This window comes from Hetaerina americana, unplaced genomic scaffold (genome assembly GCF_022747635.1).
Source record: "Hetaerina americana unplaced genomic scaffold, ioHetAmer1.1.p SCAF_4, whole genome shotgun sequence".
Lineage (NCBI taxonomy): Eukaryota > Metazoa > Arthropoda > Insecta > Odonata > Calopterygidae > Hetaerina > Hetaerina americana.
The window spans coordinates 90,572,314-90,594,989 of NW_027286985.1; the positions used below are offsets into that span (position 1 = coordinate 90,572,314).

The following is a 22,676-nucleotide window of genomic DNA, read 5'->3' on the forward strand; positions in this document are numbered from 1 at the left end:
ACTTTAAATTTAATGTGCATGTATTCAATTTACCGATTAGTACAAACTATTTTAATAGTTTAAATTGTCTCTGAACTAAGTTTAAAGAAAACGAACACATAACGAATTTTTTTTAAATTAGCCAAACTGGCGTGTTAGTCCAAAACATTTGTCTCTCTATGTATAGGTGCTTTAATATTTTAATTTAAATATTAACCGTGGCATGATACGGAATGAATGAGTTCATCATCCTGCTAACAAGGTCAAAACTTTGTGGAGGCCCTCGGATCAATCAAATTTTTATTTTACATGTCGATTTATATATGCCAGAGAGATGTTTGACAAAGAAGGAAAACTAATGATCAATGTGTTAAACAAATACCACAGAACACATATCTATAGTATTTCAAAAATGAAACCTTGATTCCTATTAATTGCAGGTTATCACAAATGCAGAAGAGATACAGGAGAGAGTGAGGGTGAGTCACCCTAAGGGGGTCACCCAGATGGGGGTAGATTATAATATGGGGGCGGAGTAGTGTGAAAGGGGGTGTTAGATCATTACAAAGGGGGTACATTTTAGGGACTCCAAACGTTCAGGATGGTCATCAATGCCCAGAGTTGGCGTAGCTTCAAGGCACGTACAAGGGAGCCGATAACTCTAAAACTTGAAGACGAACCTGGGGGCGACGACAGGGCACGGAATCTGGCAAAGGCTTGGTTATAGATGAGAACGCGTTCAGGAAAGCAGGCTCTGCGGTTAGTCATAGTGTGCGGCATTCCAGAACGGAGGAATACTTGCGAGACTTCTGGTTGAGGGTTGAAAGGAGAGCCCATGATCGCAAGGTCGGTCTACGAAGGCGACCTTTTAGGTGGAGGTCCATCGATTAATCGTGAGCCAACCCGGTAACGCTCGTAACTTCTTTAAATGTGCCTTCGATATAAGATCTCTCTGGGTTAGCTGAACCTTCATATAAAATACTGATCGAGTATGCATATATATATAGCCGACACCCCATTTATAATTAATGATTTCAGAGTCCCTTGCGATTATAGATTAATGTACGAAGAATACCGGCACTTGCTTTGCTGTATCAGCCGGATTCTATTTTCTAAACCGTAATAGCTTACCACATTACCATCTTTTCCTTCGCCTACTGTTGTATCCTAATCCCCCATCATTATAAAATGCTTCCCTCAAGGAACATCTGCAATTATACCCTCTAGCTGATCGCATACTCTCCTTGGTTGGATTTTTTGGTGACATGTATACCTGAACAATCATCAAGTTCGTTGGTTCTGCTTTTATCTCTACTAGCAATATCCTATCGGTTGTTTGTTCTATGTTTACTACGCTTCTTCCTAACTTATTAATCAATATTATGGCAATCCCTCGTTTGCTCTCGTCCCCTCCACAGTAAATTACTCTATAACTATTACCCCACTGATCCTCACCATCCTTCCATCTCACCTCGCGAGTGCGTAATCATAAATCACAGAAATGGAATATGTAGACTCGATTGAATACCTAGGCGTTACCCTCACTCACAATCTCTCCTGAGTGAAACACATCTGGGAATACATGGACAAGCTAACAAAAAATTAGGATTATTAGAAGAGTAAATGGTGAATGTGATAAAAGGTCACAGAGAAATTCTTTTTGTCGCTGGTTAGACCTCATTTGGAATATGCTGCAAGTACGAGGGTCATCCGGAAAGTAGTACCCGTTCGTGCCGCATGAAGTGCTGACGACGCGAGTAGCCGCTGGACGAGGTCAGATAGCTTCAGTGGCTTGTCTGCCTTCTCTGAGCCAAGTTGGGTGACGCTAGCATTGCCTGTGTTGTTTCTGTGATTGTTTACAATGTTTAAAAAAATTGAGAACGCCGCCAGTTGTGAAGTGAGGGCAGTGATTAAATTCCTCAATGCAAGAAACGTTCGCCCATGTGATATTCATCGCCAATTAAAGGAGGTGTATGGAGACAATGTAATGGACGAGTCGTCTGTTCGGCGGTGGTGTCGCAACTTCAACATGGGGAGGGGGAACACACACGACGATGAGCGTTCGGAGAGACCGTCTGTCATTACAGACCAACTGGTGAGCTCAGTTGACGAATTCGTGAGGAACGATCGGCGCGTCACAATTGATGACATCTGTGAGCATTTTCCCAATGTTTCTCGAACAATTGTTCATGAAATTGTTAAACACCATCTGCATTATGCAAAAATTTGTGCAAGATGGGTCCCTCGCGTATCTCAATGAGCTGGCGGCGAAGGACTATGCAGCAGGAATACAGAAACTTGTCACACGTTATGACAAATGCCTTAATTTGCTTGGAGATTATGTTGAGAAGTAGTTTAAAGTATCCTCTTTCAAATAAAATTTTTTATGTTTGTTAATATTTACTTTTGTGTCTTTATTTCACGAACGGGTACTACTTTCCGGATGACCCTCGTATATGGGATCCTCATGAAGTTGGATTTATTGCCAAATTATATGGCGTGCAGCGTAGAGGAGCTACATATCCAAAACGTTGTTGTGATAAACTTAGTAGCGTATCCAAAATATTAGAGCAGTTAGGCTGTAATCACTCAGGGAGCGAAGGTTACATTATAGATTAAATCTCTAAATTGGAAGGAGGTCTGTTTAGCAGTGATGTTGATAATGTATTATTACCCCCATCGGACTACGGTAGGAGATAGCATGTCTATGAAATTATAGAGATCAAGCGTAGAGGATGGATTTATGATGTAATTTTTTCCAAGAACGATAAGGGATCAGAGTAACATTGTCCGACCGCAGTGCCATTTCTTCTTCAATACCAGCATTCAGGTTTACGCAATTCTTGCTCCCAGGCTGAAAAGTATGCGCCGACAGTCTTCGGGATGGCTTGGAGCCTCATAGGTGAAAAATAACGATTTTAAAAATTAACAATGTATTTCTTCCACCGCAGAATAAATTTAGACCTACACGATAAATTAAAAGGTGATAAACCTGTTGGGATATTCGAGGGGTGGTAACCTGACACACTATAAAAAAATTACATGAAATAAAAGTTTTTAGTAAAAAAGTAATCAATCCAATCAAATCCAATCATCTTTCAAAATATATTTAATGGCAATTAACTGGGGGTGGAGATAAGCCCCGGACACACGTTTTCACGAAATCCAGAGCCGAAGAGGAATATTACTGCCTGGTCCATACCGAATTTCCAAAACCTGGTTGGGAACCAGAGCGCTCACCCTCCGGGAACCCCTACTCTCACTTGCGGGTCTCCAGGCGCGGCAAACACCCATGTGGATCACGGGCCGGATGTTATGGCCGTATGCAGATAGTAAACCCAATAGACTGTTTGGAATAACACCTTTCTTACAAGGGGTTAGTTTTCGTGTATGTCTCCCCGCCTTTTTAGTCGCCTCTTATGACAGGCAGAGATACTGCGGGAGAATGCTCAATCCCCCTACCCGCATGAGGGAAGGTGGATTAAGAGCAACCAAAGAGATGATTGAGCCACCGCTAAAGAGGAATTGAATGCTACCCAAGGATATCCTAGTGCATTCCACAGCCCGCCGCATGGGACGCAGTTGACTCATCGCACTTCCGAGACGGGATTGGGAATACTGCCTCACCAGTGCCTCAACCCTCCCTCCCCATCTCCGCTAACCCTCCATCCAACCCTCCCTCCCCGTCATGTACAAGATGTCTTGCCCTTATGTAATAAACTCAAAGAAAACCAAGGAAACATTCAGGTTCGTACTACCTACTGAGGGTAGTATAATATAGAATAGTCGTCGCAACACATTTATTTTACCGAGTTCCAGATGAAATTTTCCTTAAATTACTTTATCGCCAATTCAATTGAAACTTGGAAATTATTTTCTGGGTCGCAAGGCATTAGCATCATAATTGGGCTCATTTACTTATATGTGTTACGGCATGTATTTGTATGGTCATGGGCTAACAATGAGACCCGAGTCTGGATTCACTGAATGGCCACACGATGCCTCGTTTAATGACGCGCATTTCTCCAGGGGCACGCTATTGCATATCGTCGGCTGGTGGTCTTGGAAGGAGTTGTATACTCCTCGGCACTCAAGGTTTCGGCGAGGAAGGGAGCGGTTAACTGCAGGACTCCTGTTCGCTCCAGTGCAAAGCCCTGCGAAGATACGCGAAATACGCACTTTCGGGATTGAAATGGGCTAACAATTCCCTCCGCCTCCTTTTCCGTTGTCCCAATTCGATTTCACTCACTCTTTTGCGAAGTCTCCCACTCAAGAAACTTCCCGCCTTCCCCCCAAAGGCCTCTACCTTACTTCCGACGGGCATTGTGTCTCGGCAGATCGCTTCGAGAGCCGGGTCGAGCTAGCCGTTCGAAGCGATGGACTCCTCACCATCCCGGAGGTCGTGGAGCCCTCGAGGGCATATCGTCGAGCTGCTCGAGAGAAGATTAAGCGGTCGAAATCACGGGCAGCTGTATGTACGATATATCATTGGTGAGTGGCGATTTAATACAACCCCAAGGCAAACATACAGTGGTAGATTAAGCTTCTTCATAAGCGTGTTCAGTGTATCAAGTTTCTAATTATTAGGTTTCGATTATCTAGATCATTGGGTCATATTCCAAAACTGCCGGTACATGTTGGTACGTATGTAGTCTGCCTACAAAAATAATTTTGAAATGCGCTCTCTCTTGCGGACATCCGTATGTACATACTGAGGAAAGGGTTGAAGTACGCGGTAAATCCGATCTTCAGATTGGCTCAATTGTCGTTGGTTATTGTCCTGGGGATGTATTAATGATGATCCCGTAATTGTCATCACAGAGGATTGGGATAGTATGGTGGGTAACGTATTGACTTCCCACCAAGAGGGTCCATGTTTGAATCCTAGAGGCAGCAGATGTTTTTCGGTGATGTATCGATCCCTACGATGAAGGTGCTTTGTGGAGGACCTCTTGGCGCCTTTCGTTACGAGTGGACTACTGCCGGCGTCAGGTTCCTCTCCACCTTCACTCCTCTCTCATCTACCCCTAATGGAGCTAGTGACCTCGGCTTTCCACCCCTTCTCCTAAAATTACATATACTGTCGATCCTCGGTAATACTGAGGTGGCAATCACGGCCGCGACAGCTTCCAAATCTTGTCTGCCCGCACCGAAATTTCGATTTGCGACGTGCAATTCTTTGTCATTGTAGGCTCTCCACAATTTATAATCGTATTATGTCCTGGTCTACCCCTCGTTTGGCATTTGATTCGAAATGGGGGGGACTGCAGATTCGATCGCGTGTTAATTGGATGAAAATTCAGCCTGAATTTTGTAGTTCATTCCTTCGTACGCGACGGTGGCAGCCCAATTAGTGCGTCGAACTCGCGACCCAAGCACCGAGGTTGTGCGCTCAAATCTAGCGTTGGGTTTGCGAGCAACCGGAATGCATTTCCCAGGTATCCTTGTAAGGAAAATAAAGCAACCGTCCCGGCGCATTGGAGGTCGGTGAAATTAGCCACGTATTCCTTAATTTTGTCAGTCTTAAAAACGTACTATTTTGAAATTGGTGTCTCCACAGATACGCTTCAGATGTCACTCCTAGGCTGATGTCAAACTTCCCTCATTTCATCTTGGGCCTACTGCAGGAAAATCACCTGAAGAAACGTCCACCTGCTGCTGCCAAGAGGAGAAAATATGGGTAAAATCTTACAATTTAAGGTACTCTGGCTCTACTGAGACAATGTGCCAAATATTTTCACTCGCTCCTTAAGTATTATAAGTACGATGGTGAATTATTCATGTTTTGTTTTAGCAAGTAGAAATGGTGTAAACGTTGACTAAGAAATACGGCCGGAAATAAAATGACTGTGTATTTTCCGCAAAACTTTACTTTTGCGACATCTTGTTTCAATGCGAAGTCATAATCCTTGGGAACCTGAAGATGACGCCTGTTTTGAAATCAGATTTAGCAAATAAAAGCTTTGTGGGAAATGCATAGCATTCTCCTTTCATTAAAAAATAAATTTCCACGCTTTGAAGCCTCATATTTTGAGTGTATGAAAGGGGAGAACTTTAGTCAAGACAGGCGACTGTAGGGATGCTAGGTGGAATGGAGGGAGGTAGAATGAATGTGGAACCAAAGGATTTATTGTAGTGCGTGGTGTTAGGTTTTCTTTTTTGGTAAGGTTGAGAAGAGAAGTGGCTGTATTTGTCTTCCCAATACAAACTTGAAACTTTTATTCACTGATGAACTAATTCCATCATTAAATTAACATCTTCTTATGACAGAAATTTAGTATGCAGTAATTTCCTCCAAGAGGGGTGGTAGCCAAGGGATTAGATAATTCAGTTTAACTCTGAACGGCCAGGCCTGATTCCTGGTGACTTTGGAAAATTCCCAGCTTCACTGTAATTCTTTTATTTTTAGGGTGATCAACATACAAACCCCAGGCTGCCAAAGAAAATGAACTGCCTCATCTCCGTTCCTTAGTTTTGGCTTGATGCCCTAATTTGCCAAACACCTTCGCAACCGGGTGTGAGGTATTCTGTCAAACTTTTTAATCCCACAAGCCTTAGGCCTTTGTGAGGTGAGCTGCACTCTAATATAAAAGGAAATCAATCTTTATGCTCATCACTGTGGTTACTCTTGTTTAATCATTTGCTTAGTTTGATTTTCATATTGTTTCTAAATTTTACCTTAAGTATTATGGATTTGGATGAAGCCATAGTACATGCTAAGTTTACGCTGACTGGAATGTTATTTTTATTTTATCCAACAGCATTAATAAACTCGTAGGATGGCTTTTTTATACCTCACCTAGTAATAAGCTGAATTTTATGTGACATTCACTAATTCACAAGGTAATAATGGGGGCTAATTCCTTTTCTTGTGCCTCTTTGTGGTTTTCCAGCAAGATCTGGGGCCTGAAATTTCCTGAGCATGAAGTGGAGGTTCTCAAGCGGCATAATTTTGAATCAAATCCAGGCCCCCAGGGCAGTGAACCAACACTTGACCCATTGGAATTTCAGTAAAATCAATATTAGCATTAATTCCTCACCTTCATTTAACAAAATTATTTTTACCCACAGTAAATGTTATGTCAAGAACTTGATCAATTTCTCTTGGAGATAAATTCTTTTGAAATCTATGAAATTACTCTAAATTTTATGAAAGTATCATTTAAGAGTTACTCATCATTCTTTCATCTTTTCTTTGTAAAATACCTTAGACCTGAAGACGATTGCCAGTGAAACTGTCATCACCAAAAGACAACCAACGTGGATGGAGTACCCGGAAATGCAAAGAACAGCAATTAGATTCTGTGCTGTGCTTTGTATACCTTCATACAAAGTAATCGCAATGCATAGTTTTTATTACATTCTTTGATATACACTTAATTTTTTCAGTTTATAGTGCAAAATGTATTTTGTAAATTTATCTATTTGTAGACTCCCAACGTACATGATATGTAAGGTCTGTGGACATTAATAATATTACTTGGGCACTCATTCCTTCAGTTAATTTATGTGCAATTTTTTTGTTTCATTGTTTTCTGGTTTTGACATTATTTGTGATTTCACCAGATGGTTAAAAAATTTCTCTTATGAGTGATGGATGATCTCTTGTGAAGGAGACATTCTGGTATTGACGTTTACTAGTGGTTTTCCTCCTGTGATGCCTGTTAGGTCACTTATGTCAAAGCTGTGATGCATACTGGGTGTCAGGTATTCCACCTCACAAATTTAACTCCTACTTTCAATTTCATCCCCAGCATCAACTCTTTCCCTTCATTCTGCCTTTTCTAAAACCCTTTAAATTAACCTATAAGCATTATCTGAAATCGACAGTGGTGCAAAATGACCTTAGTGAAGTAGCTGCAGTTGTTAATCAAATAATTTCCTATAAATTGTCATAGATGAATTGAATCAGTTTCACTAAAAACCATTTAATGAAATTTATTTCCATTATAACTAAAGCTTGTTTGTTATCTCTGATGTTTCAATGTGCTCATATGCATAATTTCAAGCGAGAGTCAATTTTATTTTTAAAGGGGAACCACTCTTTCAATCTTAAACCAGTAAATTTTCTTTAGCCCTTTTGAGCACACAAGTATTTTTTTCCATAAAGTAGTTACAAAAAAACCACTAAATGAAAATCCATAATCATATTTCATTTGTTTACCCACAGGCCTTCCTCTGCATGCTTGTGCTAGCTGAGAAGAGCAGCATCCATGAGAATCGACGTTGATCAGCACCTTCATCACCGAAGGAAATAAGGAACGAAGATGTACATATATTTCCTTGCTGGTGCCAAGTTGGACAGTGCTGACAGCATCTAAAGAAGTGCACTTCATGTGTCAGCCTTAAATGAGGCCTCTGAAAAGATTGCAACTCCTTAACTGCTTTTTCGGTAAAATGTTTTGGTTAAGAGGATATTTGGAATACTGATGCAATGTCTAATACACATATATCTCAAGAAATGTATTTGAGTAATAAAGATGAAAGAAACAATAATGAATGTTGTTTAATTTTTTAATCTTCCTCTTTGTGTAAATTTTGAATAACCAATTTTGCCTTAATATGCTGCTTGAGAATTAAAAGGTGAGAGACACAGGAATTCATCCAAAAAATGGATTTTTATCTGAGGTTAACACAAAATGAAAATGTTGATTTGAATTGTTACGTGAAGTACAGATAACTGTAAATAAATATATTCTAATAATCTCAGAAAATAATGGCAGTTTGAATTTATTCGACAATGTGGGTTATTCTATTCGGTATGAATTAAAGCAGTTACAAGTGGATGGTTTAACTTGAATGGAATACTGGGGCTTAATGCAAATATTTATTCCAAACAAATGATTATCGAATTGATTGTTTAAAAGGCAAAAAACCGTAAAAGAGGCGTTATTTCAATAAATTATCAGCAAGATAATAATTAATTAGTAGCTTCACTAAGTGTAGAAAATATGCATTGAGTAACATATGTAAAATATGAAAAGATGCCTTAATCTGTACGTTGGTAGCTTAAAATGTTGCCAAATTATTTTTAAGTAATTTTATCCTATCCTGAATATGCACTCTGAACAATTGTTCTTTGATTTTTAAGGTGAAATTCGTGATTACAATAAACATATGAGCTACATGTGCTGGCACCGGGTAAAAAATTACATCGTACATCGAACTAAACAAAAATTCAATAATTAGAGTTAATTGGTCTATCGCATGCGAAAAATCATGGTATCAAATGTTTTCCAAGAACTGGCTCACGCTTCAAAAAAAGAGTAGCTCCATCGACGGCCAACCGCTCACGAGCCGTCTCGGAGTACGGTGAGGCCCTGGGTGAGTTTCTGAGCCTCCCCAAGAAAATATAAGTGTTCAAGTCCCGAGTCCACCCAGCGAAAAATTTTCTAAGTCCAGAGCCCCTCGTCAGGCGAGAGAGGCGTCGAGGCAGGCAGATGCCTCGGATTCGACCGCTGAGAGACCTTGCTGAGTTCATCGAGGTGATTTTGAGAAAAAATCGGCGAAGTCCGTAGTTTTGCAGAACATAGTATAGTTCCGAACGTAAAATTTACAAGAAACCCAGTAGCCTGGGGGATAAGAGGCGGATTGTGGGGGCGAGGCTATAGCGTGTATTACTCCGATTTACTTTTGCAGGCGAAATTTTTTTTTTTGCAAAATATTTTCGATTCGATAAATATGCACAAAAGTATCACCAGAGATTTTGACGGTAGGTTCAGGATGCCGCGGAAGATCAGGAAAACAATTAAATATTGAATATTTTTGTGAAAAGGGCTGCCATTTTTTCCGGCGCCCCGCCGCCCGGCCGGAAAAAATGGCAGCCCTTTTCACAAAAATATTCAATATTTAATTGTTTTCCTGATCTTCCGCGGCATCCTGAACCTACCGTCAAAATCTCTGGTGACACTCAACTGAAAATTACCGAACAAAAAATTAATTAACAAATTGGTTGAGGGTTCAGCCAACAGATGGCGCATGCCTTCACTGATTGAAACCTCCTCAAAAAGCAGCACATCCTAATACATCGTTTTCCCACTAGAGACCCCAACGTGTGCTTTCGAAATTCAATTTTTACATGGCCACACGAAATGCATTATTTATTTCTTATTTGGCTTTATAGGATTCGTTCCAACTTGGGGAACGGTTAATATAAAATATGACGCCCCTTACCGATTGTTTCTAGCACATTCTTATATAATGAGCTGGAATTTCATAATATATTTAAATATAAAAGAGGTAATATTTAAACATGAATGATTTAATTATCAGATCATGTGGGTCGTTGTAGTCCAGGGGTAGAGCATTCAACTCCTGACTGGAGGGTTCGATTCCCGGGCAAGTCTCTGGACACCTGCAGCTCCACCCAAGCTGTGTGTTTTTCAGGTATTGGGTCTTCCCGGGAAACCATAACCGGCACAGGGAAAGGAACTTGCCCCCATACCCTGATGTGTGAACTTCACAAGCTGTTGGGCTTAGTACTGGGTGAACTACCAAATCGACCTTTGGGTTCGTTTCCATTGTGCTAAGTTTTTATCAGATTACACTAATTAAAAATGGGGTGGGAACCCTAATTTGTTGCAATATTTCCTGGCTCATTAATATATGTATTTTTTTATTTCAATGAAAACTGCCAGTTGAGTGTAGAAGATAGGTTTTATCCAAAACACTATTATTATTTAATAAAGATTTCTCCAAATATTCCTCTAGAACGTGATCTCAAAACAATTTCAATGGTGCAGTTCTATGCAATTCCATCCACTGCAGCAGTTGCAAATTTCTCATGGTCTTGATTACTACAGTCATTGTATTTACATTTTAATTATGCATAAGAATCAAATACAAGAATAGATTCAAAACCTTTATTAATTTCAAAATAATAGAATACAAAGTTTCAACTAAATAAGTCAACATCTTGTTAATCAATACCAGAAGCAAAAATATTTTTGAAGACACTTTGGGTTTGACAAAACCCATTTCCCTGCTATTTCAGGGACTATATTACCTCATCTCCAGTTGTGTTTTTGGCTTTCACCTAAAGCCAAAATAAGTACATTTAAAAATTTTCAATGAATATTTTGCCTGCATGAAAAATTTAAGGAATAATTTACTCTTTTGCATTATAACATGCAAAAACTTCAGCATATGCTTTCAATTGTACCAGGAAATTAACCTTACAGACTACTATTCATATGTCATTTAGTATCTTACTCTTAAATTAATTGTTTACTTATCAATGCTATTCATATTAAAAATCTAATAAAACTACTTAGCTGCACAGGCATAAGGAATTTAGATGTTAGTGTATTTCCGAACTGCATAGTATTAGCCTCCTAACTAGGAAGTACTATGAATCATTGAATAGGAGAGGGGATCTCTGGGAAAGATTGATGTAGACCTTTTTGATTACCAATGGGGTGCAGTCAAAGAGGGGAGAAAGACAGGTGAGGAAGGGGTGGTGATAGTAGAGGCATATTACACAGGATGGAATAAAGAGGTATGCATAAATTGGGGGGATCTACCGTAGTGTTTGATGTTGGGTTGTTTAATTTATTGAGGCAAGGAGGTTGCCCACACTGTACTGTTTTTAGTATTTTACCCATGTTAAAGAATAGGAAAATTTAGCAATCACATGAAAATAAGATACCATGGAATTTAAAATAAAACGATTATAATCAAATAGTAGGTTTGATTTGGATGTAATTTGACATCAAAACAAGGATTATGAATGTGGTAACTTTTGATCAAAATAGTTTATGAACAGTAATTTATTGGACCAGATTCACCCACCAATTATAGGACTAGATAACATTTTAAACCAATGGAAGGATTTTAATCTTAGTTTAATGGGAATTTCAGGGTGAACTTGTTTGCCAAAACAAAAACAGTGCCCCAAAGTAGGCATGGAAGATACTAGATTATCTTCAAAATTTAATCGATGCTCTTCATATTTCATTGCACCTCTCCATTCAGATTCAATTATCCAGTTTTAAGATTAAGAATTTGGACCTTGAGAAACTAAAGTGGAAAATAAAGGAGAGCAAAAGCATTTGGAAGTATTGGAGATCATTAGCCTTCATGCCTGGCAACTTAATTGGCAGCAGCATTTGAAATAAAGATTAAATAAAAGTAAGCCGTGTATAAGTAAGTGATTAAGGCCCTATGGGTTTCATGGGTCTTTAAGGACCATTTCAAAGGGTCACTCAAAAGAACATTCACCATGCACTTCACTATTGCAATAAAATCATTGGTGTTTGTTTTCTACTTTTCCAACTTGGATAATTTAACACATTAATTCTCACTTCAATTTAAACAGCTGAAATTCCTATTTTCAACCACAGGCACCTACTTACCTTCTGTTCATTTGGTCTATCGGTTGCAGCAGGCTTCCGGCAGTTAAAAAATGAATGGCTGGCTGCCTTTTAAATATTTTTTTAATACATTTCATTACTCCATATATAGATAGAAGTCTTTATTTACATGTTTCATGTTAAAGATTTGATTACACCAAATAGGGATAAATCTATTATTCATAAAAACAGAAGAAACAAGCCATGACATGGAAAACCACTAAATACTTGGATGCTAGGCATCACTGTGATATAAACCACAAAAAATCACAGCAATCAACCCAAAGGTCTTTCTGGTTAGTGATGGTAGAGTTCACTCAATACTAAGCCCGATGGGATGTTAAATTTACACATCAGGGTAGGGCGGTCAGTGCCTTTCCCTGTGCCGGTCATTATTTCCCAGGAAGATCTGGTACCCAAAAAAACAACTTGGGTGGAGCTGAGGATGCCTTAGAGGCACGCCATCAAATCAAACCCGGGCCCTCCAGTCAGCAGTCCAGCACTACACTCCTGGCCTACCATGTCTCCCATTGATGTGTTCATTTGATGTCTTCCTTTACCATCATAGCAGGGCTAATTTTTGACTAATCATAAATATTGGAAGCAATCAGTTTATAAGCTGACTAACTCAGTGACTGTAAACAATACCTTATGCAATTATGGACAAAATCTTGCATTAAAACCTGTACATATTTGATAGCACTATTTCATTCAAAATTCTCCATGGACTGTTACAGACTGATTGATTAAATGTGCAATTTGTCAGTCAACTAGATCTTCCTGGGAATCCAGGGCTGGCTAAGGCAATGGAACTAGCCCTATCTTATTACTCTATCATTTGAATTTCACACATTGTACTAATAATATTTATTAATTTAAGGAGATGTCTCTTATCAAACCAGCCCTCAAGTGGAATTGCATTGTTAAGATTTCAGAGCAATGAGGCAGTTTCTCACACAGAAAGTAGAAATTATAGTCTGATAGGAAAGTAACAGTTTTCAAGACACTTCAGGTCCACATCACTTCAATTCATTACTGTCTATTATAATTTTCGGATATACATTTGAGAATTTCTTGTTGGTCAAACTTGGGGGGACTCAGGTTTGACATGGCACTAAGATTAACAGATAAAACAGAATTGCCACAGTTACTATCTTTGCTATTCATCAGGTAGCATAAATCTACCATTTCAATGACATTTATATCCTTCTGGAGGTATCACATGAGGAAGCAACCCAAGGTTCACACGAAATAATCTGTGATGCCCCTTGGCTGAAGCTCTTGCCACTGGACAGTTCATTTGAATGAAGTAATTTAAATTATCAATTACGAACTTTCATTAAGTGCATGTTCTCAAAGAGGAGGAAAAGAAATTTCCTTGAGCTTTTTAAACAGTGGGTATCAAGTTATAAACAATCATTGTATATTTGAATTTATTTAATGAATACTGATACCCACATCCTTCAAAAATTCACCACCATTGCCATTAATACTGCCCACATGCAACAAAATTGCTTGCTTTTACCACTGTTATATTGTAACAATCAGAATTCAGAAGCAGCTGTATGGCAAGTCATAACCATAACATCACTATTACAAAGGTTTAATGGCAATGAACTTCTAAATCAGACCTTATTGAAGTTTAACTCTGATTACAAATAATTTTTTTAATTACTATAAATAGCCTCTCGCCCATGTAGGTCAACCCATAATTTTTTTCATTGAAATTTTCATTGATTTGATAGAAGGATGTGGAGGAAGGGGGCTGGGATTGATACAGAGGTAAGGAAATAGGTAACAGAAGGATGTGAGATGTTAATTGCAGTGACCGAGGGTTAGGCAATGACTAGGAAATTATGAATTAGTCATTCTGGGTTTACCATTGCTTTGGTCTATCTGGTCTGTAAGCAGTTTTGCATTAATGCAAAGAATTTTATAATTAAAAATATCCCAGGAAGCATTTGCTTGGTGAAAGGTTAATGCAGCAAGTCTTACACTGTCCATTCATACAGAACTAAACTGTCCCTTACAATAACACAACAGACATTGAAAAAACAATTCTCTTTGTTGGTGATTGCATAATGTGTGCGGAATAGCCTTTGCTCAACATGTAATTTGGAGAGGCAAAATTAATGGCCATTGAGAGCTGATTCTAACTTCATTTCATCATAGAAACCACACAAATCATACAAATAAGCTAAGATTTTCAATAGAGGATGCCCACCAACTCATGGAAGTGAAAATTCAAACGGCCAAGATTAAGGAAAACAGAGACACCACCTTAACATCATCAATATGGGTCCATTAAGTCCATTGAATTTAATTTACACTCTTGATTATTTCAACCTTTTACTAAAAATAACTGACCCTAACCTTATTCCTTAGAACAAGTGCCCTAAGCATCCTTGAAATCACTGTAGATAAAGCATCCTAACCACGATCCCAATAGTCAACAAGGTTCGTTGTGTTTTTTGAAATAACTTAAAAGACAAAGACAGTAACACACCTGTGTTCCAACTTAAATTTATACCAAGGTTCAAAGGATACATTTCACAGAGTACATTTGTTGACTCACAATCAACCAGTTTAAGGGAATTATGAGATTGATTTGGAAAAGTTTTTCTTTGATTGAAAGATTCATTTGAAGAAGAAAATGGAAAACTCAATCAAAATTTGAATAATAAATTGAAATGTTTACAATGTATTGAAAAACAAATAGTCATCTTTGGTTTGAGACATGCCACTAACTATAAATAACACTCAATACTTCTTTTAGAAGCACTGCAAAGATCTCTAAGTCAAATATCTCCAAATTTTCACAGAAGGGATAAAATATATAAAGATTAAAAATAGCTTACGTCACACCTTGCAGTATGTATCTTGTTCTCTTCCCTGTCCCCTCTTCTGCCTCAGCAGACCTTATGTGGTTGAGCACACATCATAGTATGGCATCTTTCAGTTGAGAGCACACAAATGGTGACACCAAAGTTATGCTGATGATGAATAGGAGATGTTGCAGAAATCAAAAAACAGTTTCTCCTCAAGTGGAGTTCATTCTAGGGTTGGAGTAAGAGTTGAGGTCCATCAATCTTATTTCTAGATAGAAAGTAAATATTTAGAAAAGTACAACAATGGGAGGGGTGACAGCATGGGGGAGTTAGTGATTAAAAAAAGTATCATTCAACCACATGAAGTTTGGGGGGTCAAGGTTCAATTCCCCAATAAGTCATGTTATTTGGGTAGCCGTCAAGAATACAAAAACGTCCAAAAAAATTGATGTTTTGTAACGATTGTTATGAGCAACAAATTTTTTACCAGGTCATAATTACGTGGCATCAGTTTTAAGTGACATAATTCGACTGCGAGTAATTACCTTCCCTTAAAACGAATTTTAACTCAAGTAAATGAAAATGGATAAGAATGAGCAATTTTCTGCCTGGATCTTTACTTGCCAATTAACTGCTCCAGACATTTGATATACGTATTACATTAATATTCCTAATAGACTGATGCGACGTGGTAGTCCAGAAAACCGAAATTTCACATACTTTTTAGTGGTCTCCGGAATAAAATTCTGGTCGATATATTTTGAGAAATCTGAAATTAAAATAGGAATATTATGTGGTATTCATAAATTGAGGAAAACGACATTTTAGGACAAAAATTTGATTTGAATGTCCCCATTCACTGGATTCTAGAGTTTCACGCGGGCTAAGTGAGTTCATCGCGAGCTGTATAATTATCGTCGTCTTTCAAAAAAATCCCTTCGGATCGATTACTATGATATAAATGGACGGCGAGATTTGGTTTAACTCATTCAAGCCCACCTGGAATACGCGGAGCAGCGTCCAGTAATTCGATGTCCCCACCGGAGCGGCTCAATCTTCCCTCACTCCGACATTCCCTCCTCGTCCTCCCTCGGCAGGCACGAACAGAATTCTTCCAAGGAACTCCACTCGCGCCCCGCTCGAGAGAAGGAAGGCTGCTAGGTACAGAAGAAAGCAGCGTGGGCAAAAAGCCGAGATGGAGAAATGCAGGGAATGAATAGCTGGAAGATGCGGGCGCGTGAAGTGGCGTAGAGCGAGCAAGTGTCAGCAAGCGTATGACGCCCGTCTGGGACAGGTAGGGGTTGAGAGTGAGGAGGATTAGGACGAGAGAGGGGTGGACGCGAATAAAAGAGGGGAAAGGTTCGTTCACTCTAGACGACCTGGCCGATGAGTGCATTGGAATGATACAATGAGTGGAGGAGGGGGGATACGTTTGTTGGTGTGGAGCTCCTTTCACTTTGACCTATGTGGAAGGGTAAATAAGAGGAGGGGTGGGAGTGATTTCAATGAGCGCGGGTGCATTCGACCATGGCGAACGCAGCGACCGAGTGTGGTTGAAGCCGAATCCTAATTTAGCAGGCTACCCTTCCGAACGGAGTGAGTTGGGGCTGCTGTACTTAAATTTGGCACTAGGCTTTTGGGGGACAGTGGTGTGGGCCATTTCATTAAGCCTCCTTATCGTGGACAAGGGTGGAGTGGCCCGTGCCGAGAGTATTTCCTACGAAGCAAGGTTTTACAGACACAGGTGAGAATGTAGGAAGGATTTCTATCACCTTTTCGAAGGTAGTATACGAGATGAAGGGAAAGGGCCCCTTTGAATTCGAATGAGGCTTTTTTCCACTCCAAGTAGAAAGTATAAGCGATCACGGCAAATGAGTGCGAAGACTTAAGGAGACTCTCGGTACGGGCCTAAAATCTTACCATAGATTTATTACTTCATTTTCTCAATAACTTCAATGAAGGAAATCTTTATGAGCTTTTATCACCATAGAACGACGTTGGCCCAATATTCACGTACAAAAATATTGCTCACAATTGTCCAAGAACTTGTAAACCTTTTAAAAGAGTTTAGAAACCTTAGTTCAATTTAATTTATAAAAATATCATTCTAGGTGGCGTATTACTAACCCCATCGTTTCACGGTATGAGAGGTTATGTCAATTAAATTGGAGAGATTAAGTGCAGAAGAAATAGATGTAAGATTTTTTTTCCCACCAACGATAAGGGATCAGAATAAAATGTTTCCCGGACCGCTGTAGGAGGGAAAGATGTTTTGGTCCAGGGTAGTCTGGTGTGTAATCACCCACCGCCACACACCCTAGTGATGGCTCGCAGGGTACTACGTTAATTAAACCAAAGGTGAAATTTAATTTTAAAAATTAATTGAAATCAGCTGTAGATGATAGCAGTGAAAGGCGCTGCCAGCACACTTTTATGTGCTTTTTTATTTTTCTTTGGGGAAAGGTACAAATTCGATTCAATGATGATTGCGCCGCATAATATGTGAGGGGGATGAAAAGGGAGATGAATATATCACAGACCCTTACAGAGAAGGGGATGGGGACAAAGAGAGCCGAATACTTGTATACCATTTAATAATTTTAAAATGACTCAATTTCGGGTGCATTCAAACAGATGGGAACAAGCTCGCCTACTCGGGTGAAAGAGTGAAAACTGGCCTTTCCTCTACACCACTCTCCCTTTCCCTCTCTGTCCCATTTCAGCATTGCCCTCCCGGAGTGAACATCATCTTTCGCGCTATCCCAATGCGCTTTTTCGCGCTATCCCCTCCCCTTTCATCTAGACTGGACGACCTTAAGGCGCAAGAAGACAAGCGATTGTTGGCCATGTTATCGCGAGCAGACAACTCTTGGCTTTGCTCGTCGGTGACCTCTCGCAAAATACACAACTTCCTTCTTTGACATCGGAGCCGTCCAGGTTCAAGGTGAGCCCAGTTGCTATTTCCGTTGTTGCATCCGCGTGTTCTGCCGTATGATTCACCGGCCAAGTAATGGGGTGGGTCTGAGCATCCGAGTCACCGTTGGTGACTCGATGTGGACATAGGCCCACAGTGATAACTGGTGACTTGCCGTAGATTTTTATGTCGTATCTCCTCGTCTTCGAGGGGATATTGGCGACACGAGAAAGTACCCCACGAGTCGAGTGGCTGCCTCGAGGGTAAACGGGGGCTTTTAGTTTGGTGGGTTATGACGTGGGGAGGAGTTCGTTGATAGAAATGGGGGAAAAGGCTAGACAAATACACAGGTATCCCATCACAGAGAGATGAGAATGGCTACTTCTGTGAATATTTTCCTGTTTTGTCTTTTCAATCAGTTTTTCAATAGTGTTTACTTTCACACTTGCAACACGTAAATCCACCGCGTGGCGGACCAAAGCTCTCAATGGTAACTGATCCTCTAGTTGCGCCCAGGTAGGTTCTCGTTCCTCCACACAGCAATAAAATTTAAGGTTAGCGGTGGAATGAAATCCTTATTAGTGTAATTAGATTTCACAATTAATTCTCCTAGCAAAACTGTTCCCAGACCGTACCCCTTGCAAAAAGTGAGAAAGGTCAATTTTCCCGTCCCATGCACGATAATATCGTAAGGATCCTTTTCATTACATAGAAGGGTTACACTTTCGGGCTGGGGCGCAACATATAACCAGTTGCTGGAACCGGTAGGTATCCATACCGTTTGGTTTAATTCAACGATTTTACGCTCGCAAAGCGAAGGGATTGCATTAATTGGTTGCAACATGCCAGCTTCGCAATCCTTGTGGATCTGCAATAGTTGTAATGGATATAACTGTCTACGGATTCTCCAATTGTTAGTAATTTCCTCACAATTTTGAAATTCTTCCTGCGATAGCTTCAAAAAATATCAGAATCAGACAACGACGCGGTGAAACCCGAGAATGCAGAATTCTATCTACTAGTAAGTACGGATGATTTGGTTGAATAAAAATGAACTCATTTTTAGTTTTTTCCACAAGAGTTGGCAGAGGCAACACATGGTATACATTAAATCTAATTTCATTACAGAGGGGCAAATATAACACGTACCCCAACAAATCCTTAGATAAAAAAACATCTAATTTTAACAATTTTACAATAGTATTGGTGTAAACCACACTCGGGGGAAAAGGAAGGGATAGTCCTTTGGGCAAATTTGGTTATTCCTTCTTAAATATATTAATCACATCGTCAGGGCTAATTATCTGTGGCTGACACACCCCCTAATGTGCACCAACGATTGCATCCAAGATGGTCTCGTATTGATTAATCGCATCATCCACAGCAGGGATTAGTAAGGTCAAATGTTCATTAGCTGTTATCGTCAGTGAAAGGTAGGCACTCTGAACCTTCAATTCCCCCTTTCAACTCATTTACATAATGTCTCAATTTCTCCAACCCCTCAGACAGAATACCTTCGTTGGTTTATACATCCATTAAAGTACATCGGATTCACTGTGGAAATTGTGGATTTTAGCATTGTTACATGTTGTTCAACTATAGTAAGGAATTGAGAGCGTTCCTTCTCGAGTTGATTTATCTTATTTATATAAAAAGTCGCGTCGGCAAGTCCCGAAAAGCACCTTACTCACTTCGCCTATAAAATTGAATCGTCCCCTCCTCCTTCTCGCCTTTCCCCCGGCAAGTTGAGTGATCATTCGTCGCATTCCTTCCAATTTAAGAAGTTTAGACTTTACTCTAGGAACTATGGTACTACATCCCGTGAGATGAATTCAGCTTGCATTCTTATGCAAATCACAGTATTCACCGGTCAACCTTGCATACTTCTTAACGGTGTTAGCGTTGTCATATAATTGAGCTAAATTCACATAAGTAACTATTTTCCACTCACTATTGAAGAGCTCAGCCTCACCTATATTATTGTAGAAAATCCCTGAGGTCTTCTCGTATGTTTCCTGCAGATAATCTCTGGCCATGGCACAAGTCACCAGCAGTAAACAAAATGAGACTAAGGGATTCATCCTCAGGCTGCCTGTGGAGAGTTAGAGAAACAATTTTAGGCGATTGGAGTGAACTTTTACTTCTTTTCTCCCCCCATTTTTAATGGTGATGTGTACCCCATCCCTACCGATGACCTCATAAGGACCCGTCCATTGGGAAGAAAGTTTTTTCGATCTCCCTCGACGCACACTTTCGTCATACAGCAGCACCTTGTCCCCCACTTCAAATAGCTGCAGGTTTGCTGACTTGTCATAATATTCCTTGCTTCTTTCCTTGCCCCTAAGTAGCACTTTTTTAGCCTTAGAGTGAGTTTCATTCATTCTTTGTTTTAGTTCCCTTACGCAATCGTCGCAGGTGTAGATTATGTCTGAGGATTCCTTTTGCAACGATGTTGGAAGATTCGCCTTTCTACCGAACATCATCTCGAAAGGAGTGAAACCTGTCGACGAGTGAGGTGTTGTGTTAAACACAAAAATGGTAATGGGATCCAAACATCCCAATTATCTTGTTCGGAGGAAATGAAATGTCTGAGATATTCCGTCAGTGTCCTATGACTTCTTTCTAAGGCGCCGTTTGATTGCGGCCGATAGGCTGTCGTCTGTAGCTTCTTTAATCCTAGCAGGCGACAGGTGCTCTTGAATACTTCGCTGAGGAAGTTGCTCCCTTGGTCGGATAGTAGAAACTTAGGGACTCCATGCTTCAATATTATCTTTTCCACCAGCGCTTTGGACACCGTTGATGCCTCTTGGTCTGGTAGCGGAATGGCTTCCGTATACTTGGACAAGTCGTCTTGAAATGTCAGCAGATACTTATTTGCACTAGAGGTCTCAGTTAAAGGTCCCACGATGTCCACATTACATTTTTTGAAAACAAACTCCGGGGTCGTGGTGATGACCAACGGCATTTTGGTTTTCCTTTGAGTCACCTTATTTTTCTGACATGACTCACAAGATCGAACATACTCCTCCACATCACGCTTCATTCCTGGCCATTCACAATACATTTTCATTCCGTTATAAGTGCGGTTCATGCCCTGATGTCCCCCCACGGGTGAATCATGAAATTCGTGCAATAATTCTCTCCTTTTTCCTACTGGAATTTGGTCGCTTTTACTCGTTTCATGAACAGTCTCCTGGCCGGAATCTACAACACATATCCTGCTGAGTGTATCGGCGTTAGTGTTCATAGAACCCTTCTTATAGACTATCTTAAAATCGTATTCTTCTAATTTAAACCGCCACCGCATCAACCGCGAGCTTGGATCCTTAACAGTCATTAGCCATGTCAGTGGTTTGTGGTCGGTAACCACAGTGAATTTTCGGCCATACAAATACGGTCGGAAATACTGTGTCCCCCACACAATTGCTAAGAGTTCTCTTTCAGATGTGGAGTAATTTATCTCAGCTTTATTTAATGTGCGGCTGGCATAAGCGATTGGTAAGTCCTTTCCTGGTGCATCTTGAGATAAAACGGCCCCCAGAGCCCTGTTGCTAGCGTCCGTAGTAAGGGTGAAAGGACACGTGAAATCAGGATATTGGAGGATTGGCTCCTCCGCCAAACATTCTTTTAGGCTTCGAAAGGCTTCTTCCTGTGCGTCCTCCACTCTGAAATTAACCGTGATTTTTAGCAATCCATGCAAGGGTGCGGCGACTCGGGAAAATCTAGGGATGAACCTTCTGTAATAGCCACACAGTCCCAAAAAACTCTTCAACTCCTTGGTGTTGGTAGGTCGTGGGAATTCCTCTACCGCATTAGTCTTCAGAGGATCCGGCTTTACACCTTCGTCTAAAATTACATGCCCTAAGTAGTTTACTTCCCTTTGTAAAAATTCACATATTGCCGGTTGTAGTTTCAGTTGATACCCACGCAGTCTCTCAAATACCTCCCCCAGTGTTTCATTATGAGACTTAAAATCAATTCCAAAAACAACGATACCATCAAGGTAAACAAAACAACGCAGCCCTTTTAGCCCAGTCAAAGCGGTGTTCATTAACCGCTGGAATGTAGCGGGGGCCCCCTTAAGGTCAAGCGGCATTCTTAGAAATTCAAAATGGGCGTTACCCGTACTGAAAGCCGTCTTGCATCTGTCTCTCTCCTCCATAGACACCTGGTGGTAGCCACTGGCCAAATCTAGAGTACTAAAGTACCTTGCCTTACCAAGTTGATCAAGTATTTCCGTAATATTTGGTAACGCATGGAAACGCATCACCCACCGTGGCTTCATTCAGTTTCCGGTAATCAACCACGGTTCTCCACTTTTGTTTCCCGGACGCGTCTTTTTTCTTGGGGACGACCAGTATAGGAGAGTTCCATGCACTTCTGCTGGGTGCTATTATTTCGTCTCTCAGCATTTCTTGGATCTGTCTCTGCACTTCCTCCTTGTGGGCTTCGGGAATACTGTATGGACGAGTGTTGATGGCGTTGCCTTCTTCTCTGGTAGGAGTTGGAATTGTATGTGAAACGGCAGGAGTGCAAGTAAGTTTATCCCCGGGCAAAAAAAATACGTCATGGTATGACATGCATAATTCTAGGAACTCTTCAGCT

General features: G+C 40.3%; 2 long non-coding RNA genes across 3 annotated transcripts; one reads left to right on the plus strand and one right to left on the minus strand.

The window, feature by feature from the left end:
- The first annotated feature begins 4,334 nt into the window (after positions 1-4,334).
- Positions 4,335-8,464, plus strand: LOC139692414 (uncharacterized). The gene is made up of 4 exons (XR_011701753.1): positions 4,335-4,470; positions 5,540-5,659; positions 7,191-7,312; positions 8,150-8,464. It is a non-coding gene; the product is annotated as an uncharacterized lncRNA (long non-coding RNA).
- A 4,202-nt stretch (positions 8,465-12,666) lies between these two features.
- On the minus strand, positions 12,667-16,399 carry LOC139692437 (uncharacterized). Of its 2 annotated transcripts, none has more exons than XR_011701757.1 (4): positions 16,157-16,399; positions 15,878-15,926; positions 15,195-15,425; positions 12,667-12,913 (listed from the first exon to the last, which is right to left on the minus strand). It is a non-coding gene; the product is annotated as an uncharacterized lncRNA (long non-coding RNA). The 2 variants fall into 2 exon arrangements; XR_011701758.1 differs by having other exon boundaries at positions 15,188-15,425.
- Between the last annotated feature and the right edge of the window lie 6,277 nt (positions 16,400-22,676).